The sequence below is a fragment of the Mizuhopecten yessoensis genome, unplaced genomic scaffold, assembly GCF_002113885.1.
Source record: "Mizuhopecten yessoensis strain PY_sf001 unplaced genomic scaffold, ASM211388v2 scaffold3229, whole genome shotgun sequence".
Taxonomy (NCBI): Eukaryota; Metazoa; Mollusca; class Bivalvia; order Pectinida; family Pectinidae; genus Mizuhopecten; species Mizuhopecten yessoensis.
In genome coordinates, this window is record NW_018404940.1 from 1244908 (window position 1) to 1258782 (window position 13875).

Genomic DNA, 13875 nt, shown 5'->3' on the forward strand with positions numbered 1-13875 from the left:
GAAATGATTTCTTATTTGTCAATGTACAGTGTATAATGTTACAAAAAGGTTTACCAGTGAGAGTAAACGCCTTTATCTGTTTTGTTGACCGCGGATTTACATTGACGTCAACTGGTCCGGTTACTGCGCTTTCTCATTTATATGTACGTTCCTGACGAATATTTAGCGGGGTTATAACTTTTAATGGGAATGCCATTCGATTGTTAGCGTCGGGCCAGGACTAAATAAGCCATTACATGTTAAAGAATGTTTGCCATACTATTTGTAAACCTCTTGAGTTACTATTTGATATTTCACTGTCTGCTGGTGTTTATCCTAAATTGTGGAAACTTGCAAAAGTTATGTCATTATTCAAAAACGGTGATAGACATTCTCCCTTAAATTACCGACCAATTTCTCTCTTGTCTACTGTTGGTAAGGTTTTTTTGAACGTGTTATTTTCAGTCATATCTATAACTATTTTTTTGAAAATTCGTTGTTTTATAAATATCAATCTGGTTTTCTGCCAGGACATTCAACGGTATATCAATTAATTGAAATGTATCATAACATATGTTTATCGCTTGAAGAAAAACCCATACATGTATTGTCTTTTGTGATATTTCAAAAGCCTTTGATAGAGTTTGGCATAATGGTTGGTACATAAAGTTAAAATCCTATGGAATAGGCGGAGAGTTATCGGTCTGGTTAAAGGATTATTTACATCAAAGGCAGCAAAAAGTATGTGTTAATGAGTCTTTCTCGAAATTAGGTTCTATTGATGCAGGGGTTCCTCAAGGTTCTATCTTAGGTCCTCTATTATTTTTGATTTTATATCAACGATATAGCTGATATTTTTGACTCAGCATCTCGTCTTTTCGCAGATGACACCACTCTTCAATGCTCTTCCTTTTCCTGTCTTGAAATTCAAACTATCCTAAATAAAGACCTTGAAGGGGGGGGCGGGGGGATCATATAGAAACAGTGTATTCTTCAGTTATGAAAATAAATGTCTTAAGAAAATTAAAATTTCTATTAAAAACGAGATGCCCTATTAAGAATTAACCGAACCTTTATTTTACCTATTTTAGAATATGCATGCGAATTGTGGGATGGATGCTCTAGTTTCGAATCAGGAAAGTTAGAAAAAGCCCAACGTGAAGCCGCTCAAATTATAGCAGGTCTCCCATCATATGCTAGTATATATTCTTTAAATTTTGAAACAGGTTTAGAAACATTGTCTGCTAGAAGAAAAAGAAGAAAGCTTCAACTCTTGTTTAAAATGCATGTTAATCAAACACCAGACAATTTTTCTTCCCTGCTTTCCTCCACTGTACAAGATCTAGTTCGCTATCCTTTGCGAAACAGAAATGATTATAGAATCCCGTATTTCAGATTATCAACAACAAACTCTTCTTTTTTACCGTCAGCTCTTCGCTGTTGGAATACCATCGATAACTCTATTATGTCATCAGTTTCATTGAAAATTCCCTGAAACTCAACGATCAATTTATTCCTCCTTCGTACTTTGGTAATGGCGACCGTAGGTTAAATGTTATTCACACGAAGCTTAGACACAGTTGCAGTTCTCTAAATTATTACTTATTCCGTGTGAACCTTGTGAAAACCCTTAGCTGTATTTGTGGACATATTTATTAAAATGTTTATCACTTTTTCTTTCAATGTCGCCGTTATAGTATTGAAAGAAACATATTTTTTCAGCGAGCAAATGATTTGAGTTAGAGGTACCATGTGATTTAGATTTGCTTTTATTTGGTAATGAAGACTTGTCGCTTGACACAAATTCGGAAGTCTTTTTATATGTTCATAATTTCATTAAATCTAGCAAAAGATTTTAAAGAAATGTGCATAACGCTATTAATTCAATTGTTTTAATTTCATTATCCGACGTTACAGTAATATTGTGCTATTACTTATTCAACTGTTAAGATAACATTGTTGGCCCAGCTGGAATTATTAAGATGAAAGACTACGGAAAAGAAGGGGATCTGCGTGGTTACGGAGAAGGAAAGTTTTTCAGGATTGAGATGAACAATTTGTAGTGCGTAATGAATGTGTTTATAGTCCAACTGGGTCAACATTGTTATAAGCTTGATAAGTTTGTTATATAACATTGTTATAAGTTTGTTATCTTAATCTATAGTTTTAATCATGAAATACGTCAGACTAAAATCTCTCTCTCTCCATTCAATCTCTCTCTCTCTCTCTCTCTCTCTCTCTCTCTCTCTCTCTCTCTCTCTCTCTCTCTCTCTCTCTCTTACAAGTGCAGGTAAGGATTTGTCAATACACGTATGTATCATTTTTGATCATTTCAAAATCAAGTCATGATTCATCATAGATCCAAAATACACATTTAACACCATTCCATAAGCTTACACACAACTGGCTGTGGTTCGTTGCCCGCTAGCGGTTTTCTGATCTCAACGCTAGCAATTTACAGAAAAGCATCTGTGTGGTCTATGTTCAAAGAAGCGTAAACCACATATCTCATGGTGTGGTGAGGCTCGCTGTTTATGGTTTCTCTGATATCGATACGCCGATACTATTAGAACTATTTACTGTGACTTTGTTTGTGTATTTTGGTTTATTGTGGAAGAGATTCACAAGTTATTTACGATTCAAAACGTGATTTCTTTGATATAATAGCATGTACATACAGACACATCTTCAAATCATGATATCAAACCACAGGAGCTATTTTTCAAACGATAGTTTTAAATGTTTGAAAATATATGAAGGACGTATAAACTGAACACTGTACCTGCTCAGAATGGCACGGAATGCAGTGAGACAGTTCAGTCCAGACGGTGTACTCAGATATCCCGTCCCTCGTAAAGTAACGATGGTTTACGAGTAGTAAGGATGCACGGACAATTCTACATTATATATGGATGTAGAGTATCGCATTTACTAACTGTATATAAATACTTGTCGAGGAAGATATGAATCCCTCTCTGATTACAGATCTCACAAGTCTCTCGGCTCCTTGTTAGCTTATTTGGAGACCATTTTATAAAAAAAGACGTCCGAAAGTAAATGTTTTGACATTCTTTGACTTTGGTTTATCAACACTTTTCGGTTTGAAAGTTCCCGTGCAGTCGTAGTGATCCAACTAACGCTATCCGCAGCAAACTGATCTTGACTGTGCGACGGCCATTTATTTGGGACAAAGATCAATGTGTTCCCTAAAGCACTTGCTTGTGGTTGGATTAAAGAGTCGAAGACGATGTATAACTATTGATATATATTTCCGTCGCCATGCTCTCTTCCTGGTCGTATTCATCATGTTAAGACTGTTTGTAAAGTATGATGTCTGTGACATAGATACTAACAAGTGACTCGCAAGCCCTCTTACACGGTGTTGTTACAGAAACTATGTGACATAGACAATAACAAAATACTACGAACATCGTATCCTTTCACAAACTAACTACCAGTATTACAATACAGCAACATAAAAACAAATAGTGATAACAGAAACAACGGCTGGTCAAATAAAGAACAGTTTCGAAGAAAAGTTAAAAATGTTCATTGTTTGATGTTTTGATTGATTGATTGAACGATTGGTTTTACGTCCGCTTCACTAAATATTTATTAGAAGTTCTGTCTTCAAATTTCGCGGATACTGACCACAAAGTGTATTTAAAGAAAGGATCCCAAACATTTCTATTGATATATTGTAAGGCTAAGTAACATACGGAGAGTACAGGCGACCAGGCTGCTCTGTGACGGTGCTGTAAGGTTACGATATTGCTATGTGACGAGACTGGAAGGTGACGAGTTTGTTTGGTTATGAAACTATAGTTACTAAACTGTAACTGTAACAAGCTGTTCGGCGCAGAAAATGGAAGATGACAAGACTTTAAGGTAACGAAACTGTAAATTGGTGAGCCTGTAAAGTGACTTGTTTGTAATGACTGCTCGTCTGTAATTAACTTGGTTTAAGTTGGTTTAATGTCAGGTGTTTCTTTTGTGAGAGCGTGACTCTATTGAACTGATTTCAACTATGCTGTCTGTGTTCCGTACTTGGTGTAAGCTGACTGGGCCTGGCGGAGTGACAGAGCGGCGGAGGAGACGATATATCACTGATGCCCGGAGATGTAATCTGACGTCGTGTGGGCCGACTGTGAGGCAGTGGTCCCCGCCGCCGTCAGGGCTCCCGGACTAATGAACGACAAATCGTACACCCTACATCACAGATACGCCTCCTCGTGATTTACCACCGATGATAAACCGTCAACCATGTATGCCGGCAGCTCATAACGGCGTCAGGTTTATAATTTTTGTTTATTCCACTCACACACACATACATGCATATATATATCTATATCTACCAAAGAGAATTTAAAATTTAGATGAAGATAGTGTTAAGAGGTATATGTTTCTCTGTTAAAAAATACCTTCCCAAGTCCGGACATAAATACTATTTGTAGCTATTAAAAGATCCGTTCCGTAGTGTTGTTTGTGTTCACTGCTACACTGATACATATATGTAATGGTGTATGTGTAATGATATACATGTATGTGTAATGGTAGTTTATCATTATATATATGTAATGGTGTATGTGTAATGATATACATGTATGTGTAATGGTAGTTTATCATTATATATATGTAATGGTGTATGTGTAATGATATACATGTATGTGTAATGGTAGTTTATCATTATATATATGTAATGGTGTATGTGTAATGATATACATGTATGTGTAATGGTAGTTTATCATTATATATATGTAATGGTGTATGTGTAATGATATACATGTATGTGTAATGGTAGTTTATCATTATATATATGTAATGGTGTATGTGTAATGATATACATGTATGTGTAATGGTAGTTTATCATTATATATATGTAATGGTGTATGTGTAATGATATACATGTATGTGTAATGGTAGTTTATCATTATATATATGTAATGGTGTATGTGTAATGATATACATGTATGTGTAATGGTAGTTTATCATTATATATATGTAATGGTGTATGTGTAATGATATACATGTATGTGTAATGGTAGTTTATCATTATATATATGTAATGGTGTATGTGTAATGATATACATGTATGTGTAATGGTAGTTTATCATTATATATATGTAATGGTGTATGTGTAATGATATACATGTATGTGTAATGGTAGTTTATCATTATATATATGTAATGGTGTATGTGTAATGATATACATGTATGTGTAATGGTAGTTTATCATTATATATATGTAATGGTGTATGTGTAATGATATACATGTATGTGTAATGGTAGTTTATCATTATATATATGTAATGGTGTATGTGTAATGATATACATGTATGTGTAATGGTAGTTTATCATTATATATATGTAATGGTGTATGTGTAATGATATACATGTATGTGTAATGGTAGTTTATCATTATATATATGTAATGGTGTATGTGTAATGATATACATGTATGTGTAATGGTAGTTTATCATTATATATATGTAATGGTGTATGTGTAATGATATACATGTATGTGTAATGGTAGTTTATCATTATATATATGTAATGGTGTATGTGTAATGATATACATGTATGTGTAATGGTAGTTTATCATTATATATATGTAATGGTGTATGTGTAATGATATACATGTATGTGTAATGGTAGTTTATCATTATATATATGTAATGGTGTATGTGTAATGATATACATGTATGTGTAATGGTAGTTTATCATTATATATATGTAATGGTGTATGTGTAATGATATACATGTATGTGTAATGGTAGTTTATCATTATATATATGTAATGGTGTATGTGTAATGATATACATGTATGTGTAATGGTAGTTTATCATTATATATATGTAATGGTGTATGTGTAATGATATACATGTATGTGTAATGGTAGTTTATCATTATATATATGTAATGGTGTATGTGTAATGATATACATGTATGTGTAATGGTAGTTTATCATTATATATATGTAATGGTGTATGTGTAATGATATACATGTATGTGTAATGGTAGTTTATCATTATATATATGTAATGGTGTATGTGTAATGATATACATGTATGTGTAATGGTAGTTTATCATTATATATATGTAATGGTGTATGTGTAATGATATACATGTATGTGTAATGGTAGTTTATCATTATATATATGTAATGGTGTATGTGTAATGATATACATGTATGTGTAATGGTAGTTTATCATTATATATATGTAATGGTGTATGTGTAATGATATACATGTATGTGTAATGGTAGTTTATCATTATATATATGTAATGGTGTATGTGTAATGATATACATGTATGTGTAATGGTAGTTTATCATTATATATATGTAATGGTGTATGTGTAATGATATACATGTATGTGTAATGGTAGTTTATCATTATATATATGTAATGGTGTATGTGTAATGATATACATGTATGTGTAATGGTAGTTTATCATTATATATATGTAATGGTGTATGTGTAATGATATACATGTATGTGTAATGGTAGTTTATCATTATATATATGTAATGGTGTATGTGTAATGATATACATGTATGTGTAATGGTAGTTTATCATTATATATATGTAATGGTGTATGTGTAATGATATACATGTATGTGTAATGGTAGTTTATCATTATATATATGTAATGGTGTATGTGTAATGATATACATGTATGTGTAATGGTAGTTTATCATTATATATATGTAATGGTGTATGTGTAATGATATACATGTATGTGTAATGGTAGTTTATCATTATATATATGTAATGGTGTATGTGTAATGATATACATGTATGTGTAATGGTAGTTTATCATTATATATATGTAATGGTGTATGTGTAATGATATACATGTATGTGTAATGGTAGTTTATCATTATATATATGTAATGGTGTATGTGTAATGATATACATGTATGTGTAATGGTAGTTTATCATTATATATATGTAATGGTGTATGTGTAATGATATACATGTATGTGTAATGGTAGTTTATCATTATATATATGTAATGGTGTATGTGTAATGATATACATGTATGTGTAATGGTAGTTTATCATTATATATATGTAATGGTGTATGTGTAATGATATACATGTATGTGTAATGGTAGTTTATCATTATATATATGTAATGGTGTATGTGTAATGATATACATGTATGTGTAATGGTAGTTTATCATTATATATATGTAATGGTGTATGTGTAATGATATACATGTATGTGTAATGGTAGTTTATCATTATATATATGTAATGGTGTATGTGTAATGATATACATGTATGTGTAATGGTAGTTTATCATTATATATATGTAATGGTGTATGTGTAATGATATACATGTATGTGTAATGGTAGTTTATCATTATATATATGTAATGGTGTATGTGTAATGATATACATGTATGTGTAATGGTAGTTTATCATTATATATATGTAATGGTGTATGTGTAATGATATACATGTATGTGTAATGGTAGTTTATCATTATATATATGTAATGGTGTATGTGTAATGATATACATGTATGTGTAATGGTAGTTTATCATTATATATATGTAATGGTGTATGTGTAATGATATACATGTATGTGTAATGGTAGTTTATCATTATATATATGTAATGGTGTATGTGTAATGATATACATGTATGTGTAATGGTAGTTTATCATTATATATATGTAATGGTGTATGTGTAATGATATACATGTATGTGTAATGGTAGTTTATCATTATATATATGTAATGGTGTATGTGTAATGATATACATGTATGTGTAATGGTAGTTTATCATTATATATATGTAATGGTGTATGTGTAATGATATACATGTATGTGTAATGGTAGTTTATCATTATATATATGTAATGGTGTATGTGTAATGATATACATGTATGTGTAATGGTAGTTTATCATTATATATATGTAATGGTGTATGTGTAATGATATACATGTATGTGTAATGGTAGTTTATCATTATATATATGTAATGGTGTATGTGTAATGATATACATGTATGTGTAATGGTAGTTTATCATTATATATATGTAATGGTGTATGTGTAATGATATACATGTATGTGTAATGGTAGTTTATCATTATATATATGTAATGGTGTATGTGTAATGATATACATGTATGTGTAATGGTAGTTTATCATTATATATATGTAATGGTGTATGTGTAATGATATACATGTATGTGTAATGGTAGTTTATCATTATATATATGTAATGGTGTATGTGTAATGATATACATGTATGTGTAATGGTAGTTTATCATTATATATATGTAATGGTGTATGTGTAATGATATACATGTATGTGTAATGGTAGTTTATCATTATATATATGTAATGGTGTATGTGTAATGATATACATGTATGTGTAATGGTAGTTTATCATTATATATATGTAATGGTGTATGTGTAATGATATACATGTATGTGTAATGGTAGTTTATCATTATATATATGTAATGGTGTATGTGTAATGATATACATGTATGTGTAATGGTAGTTTATCATTATATATATGTAATGGTGTATGTGTAATGATATACATGTATGTGTAATGGTAGTTTATCATTATATATATGTAATGGTGTATGTGTAATGATATACATGTATGTGTAATGGTAGTTTATCATTATATATATGTAATGGTGTATGTGTAATGATATACATGTATGTGTAATGGTAGTTTATCATTATATATATGTAATGGTGTATGTGTAATGATATACATGTATGTGTAATGGTAGTTTATCATTATATATATGTAATGGTGTATGTGTAATGATATACATGTATGTGTAATGGTAGTTTATCATTATATATATGTAATGGTGTATGTGTAATGATATACATGTATGTGTAATGGTAGTTTATCATTATATATATGTAATGGTGTATGTGTAATGATATACATGTATGTGTAATGGTAGTTTATCATTATATATATGTAATGGTGTATGTGTAATGATATACATGTATGTGTAATGGTAGTTTATCATTATATATATGTAATGGTGTATGTGTAATGATATACATGTATGTGTAATGGTAGTTTATCATTATATATATGTAATGGTGTATGTGTAATGATATACATGTATGTGTAATGGTAGTTTATCATTATATATATGTAATGGTGTATGTGTAATGATATACATGTATGTGTAATGGTAGTTTATCATTATATATATGTAATGGTGTATGTGTAATGATATACATGTATGTGTAATGGTAGTTTATCATTATATATAAGTAATGGTGTATGTGTAATGATATACATGTATGTGTGATGATAGTTTATCATTATGTATATGTAATGGTGTATGTGTAATGATATACATGTATGTGTAATGGTAGTTTATCATTATATATATGTAATGGTGTATGTGTAATGATATACATGTGTGTGTAATGGTAGATTATCATTATTATTAATGGTATATGTGTTATAATACTAGTAGATGTAAGACCAGACCAGACCAGATTAATGAGACAATACTAACGAGACTAAATATATAGACATGTCCAGACCAATTAGACTAAACCCATAGAACAAAGGCCAAAGATACCATACCAATTGGCAAATTGGACGACTAGACCAGAACAGACCAATGGGCCAATCGGACCACCTAGCAAGACCAGATCAGTGAGGCAAGACCAATGAGTCTAGACCAATAGGCCAGACAAGGCCAATATCATGATACAAGTCCAATAGGCCAATGGGACCACAAGACCAGACCAGACCAACGACCCATGAGACTAACCCAGAGATCAGACATTGGCAATGATACCAGACCAATGGTGCCAAGAAATACAGAACAAGACGCCAAGCAATGTGTTATTGTTTGGCGTACCACAGGGGCATGGCTAGAGTTAACCAAATGTTGTTTGAATTGCCATTTTATTTATGATAAAGGATGCAACACTATTAAATATACAAAGCATCGTGTTTGGTTCCATCCTAAGTTCACCATTGTCCTCGCTAGGGTTGTTCATTTGAAAGGCTGTATCTAGTGTGTAACTTTACCAGACACAAATGAGCGATAAAGTACATTACCGTTATGTGAGCAGATGTATTTCATGAACGGAAGAAGCCAAATAGGCGTGGTAGGTATATTACCTACAATAAGTGGGAGTGACGGGGGCGTGGTTATGGGAGTAAATATTACGGAAAGCTTTCAAGTTTTTGGCGATTTTAGATGCAATTACCACTTATGTCTCGTTCCCGTAGACAAGATGAAAGAAAACTACTTTGCGGCGTTATTTCGGTCCTGTGTTATAACATGTTGTTTCTCATAATGTCTGCAGTTAAAATCAGTTAAAATGACGTAAACAAACACACTAAAGACGGTATCAATGTTTATTTTCCATGATAACTTGATGTTTGTGCAAATGATGATAAGCTGCCACTTCCGTAGAAAACCCCAATTCATCGAAATACCGGATCACATTCGATCGAGAAAATTTTGCTGTTAATTAATTATCTCGTGATGTAGGTTGGAGTGACAAAGCGCACGACAGACGCCACAGCCGATCCAACGAACCCCATCACCACACTTTATGAATACAGATTTAATCGGATGGAGGACACACATATGTCTCGAATTAATTTTGATCCCGACGAGGAGTAGATACAAGATGTGTTAACAGAAATCTGAAAATGTTTATAAAGCTGTCATTTTAGGGAAACGAGTACCGTACACATGTTAAAAATGTGCTTCTTTCGGACAAAGTCGATGTTTTTCGACTAAAGTGTCAAGAGGTCATGAAATCTGTGAAAGAGTGTAGAAGTTTACACTATTCCATCAGAACAATGTGTGGTACCACAGTCTCACACTACGTAAACAAGGACAACGCAACATAGACGCAACTGTACCTTGAACAAGGTTTACACACTGGAGAGGCAAACGCTTCTAACTACAAATACCAAATGTGATTTTTTCTATTTATAACTTCTCGATCATTGACTTGCATGGTAGTGACGTTGCATCGGTAAACAACGCCAGACATGACGTTATATCTGCATGATGTCACACACCTTGAAATTTCCTAAGCTTCAAACAATAAACACGTTTACCTAATGTAACGTAAACTCAGTTCTGGACGGACGTTCTAAATAGGGTGTGTGTTTCCGTCCCTGAGACTGAGCGGGTCCGGCTGTGTTAATTATGTATGTCCCCCGCGGTTATTAGTACCACACTCATGATGTATGAGATGATCACCCCATGTGACCTCGCCGTGACCACGTCCTAATTGCCACCAAGTCATCTCAGCACAAACAAGCTGGGGGAATTCGGATGAATTGAAAATCAAACGCTTGATCGATCTTCAGTATCAATACTCATAATCAGTCCTATACCTCACTTGTGACCGAAGACAAGGAGTAAATTTCCCTGATGAATCCAAACGAATCCTCTATAACTTGTAGACAAAGCAGATAGGTAACCAGGCCGGGACACACACGACGAGTCGTGAACAAATGACGTCCATATTGAGTGTTAAGTAAGTCTAGATATTTCTACCATAGGAACAACTGCTTATGACTATATCATGTTTCATAAAATCCTAAGATTATTAATTAATGCTTCGGGATATTGTGCCTGCGCAGATAATCCAAATTATTAGATATTTTTATTTTCATAACCAACGTGAAATTCATATTGTTTGTTTACACTTCGACACCATGATGTTTATCATAAGGACGACAGACGCAGAGAGTGACATGGTGAGCATGTTAACAACAGATAAGACAAAAGGTACATCATGATAATATCTATCTAATGGTCAACAACTTAACAAATCGTCCATAACCAATTTAGCATACAACAGATAGTAGAAAACGAGACCATGTAATGATTAACGTGCAATATTATTTCTTTTGTTTCATTTTTTTTATCAGGAATAACTATATTTAACCCGGGTATATCCCTTCGGGCGCGAGAACAACTTGTATCATTGTGGGACAGTGGTAATTACCCTATCAATATAATAGAATTTAATAATACTGAAACTTTATACATTATATGAACTGCTTTCTATAAACATTTATACAGAGGAAGGTAAACATAGGGAAACATGCCGCTCTAACAGTAGTTTTCTGCATTGCTTTTTTCTTGTATTTTCATGAAATTCGTGAAACTGTGATATGGTGCAGTTCCGAGAAGGCAAAACCGAACATTTCTACGGAATTACACCTTATCTCAAATTGACAAAGTATGTCATTGTGTTTTGATGATTTAAAGTGTGTGTTGTGATATCATTTGTATGTTGTAATTTATTTAGGTTTTGTTGTGATATACTCTGTATGATGTGGTTTACTTTTAAACCTCCAATATTTAAAGTGGTAAAATTGTACGTGGTATAATTTATAAGTGGAAACATATATTGTGGTATTTAGAGGGCTGAGAGAGAAAATACGTGTGATGGTTTAAATCTAGATACATATTAATTCGGTAAAGGTGCCATTTGTTTTGATAAATACCGCACTGTCTTAAATCTGAAAATAGGTAATATAGTTCTATTTGAGGTACATGACAATTGTATAAAACAGTTTTTTGTTATACACTTTAAGGAGTATATATTTATTATAGAAAAATATTATATTACAGTTTGTGGTGATATAGATTTATCATAGTACAATTTCAGATATAGATTTATTACAGTACAAATCGCGGTAATATATATTAACTATTGTACAATTTGAGGAAATATGTATATTTATTAAATTGCAATGTGAGGAAATATAGATTTATCATAGGTAATATAGATTTATTATATTACTATTTGAAGGAAATGAACATTTATTGGCGTAGGCAGTGTCCAGCGTAGAACATGTATTACTGTGTTTTATAAGGCAAGAATAAGGTTAAGGGGCAGTAACTCAAACAAACCATCAAGTGTCTCGTGTTCAGTATAACACATGAAAGCTTACATTTATCACGGTACTTCCAGGCTTGAATAGGGTCATTATCATGTTATTCATAGAATTCCTCCATTCTAATAAAAGTGATATTTTTACTCGGTCAATTATATTGACCAATCAGAACGTATGTTTATATAAATTGCAATCAAAATCGCCGATGCAGGTGAGCACCAGAAGGATAAGTTGTTGTTTTGATACATTTTTGGTACATAAACTGTAATATTTATAACTACATAACTGACAGCATTTGAGAAGCCCATTTGAAATTGACTTGTTTCAAGCATGACGTCATTGAAATACAGTCAAAAGAGTACGTACTTTCTTTACGTGGTAATGGCTTCCTCTTTCTGCTTTAACGTGGAATTAATAGTAAATTTAAAACTAGAGACAACGTTGAATCAAATCTTAAAATGTGAAAACAATTTTAGAATGTAGAAAGCCAAAGTGAATTTCAATAAAATCGCCGAAGGTGAAAAGGACCAAACACTATTTTCAAACGTCTTGATTCTAATAATGTGATTGTGATGTTCTCGTTTAATTTAATTCTTCTTAATAGCGAACTTATAGAAACAAAACAAAATGGAAATAACATCAATATTATCATGTCAAATACTTTATCTCTGAATACGACCAGATACTCCAACTAGCTGTCTCAAATGAAACACACGTTTGTCCCTGAAATAGTCTGTGCAAACACAGTTTATCCCCCAAAATACCAACTTCTTTCGTAAACATTACCTAAATTTAAACTAAAAATCAAACAAACAAACAAAAACTATATAAAACAATGATGATTTGGATAACATCATCCTCAATGTTCATTTGTTTTATCACTATGTTAAACAAAAATCGCATTTTAACACACAAGTATTAGAAATATAAAGGAAGAAAGCATCTTTTAAAAATGTAGAAATCTGAAAACCAAACAAAGTATTTACAAGGTAATTTTAGTTTT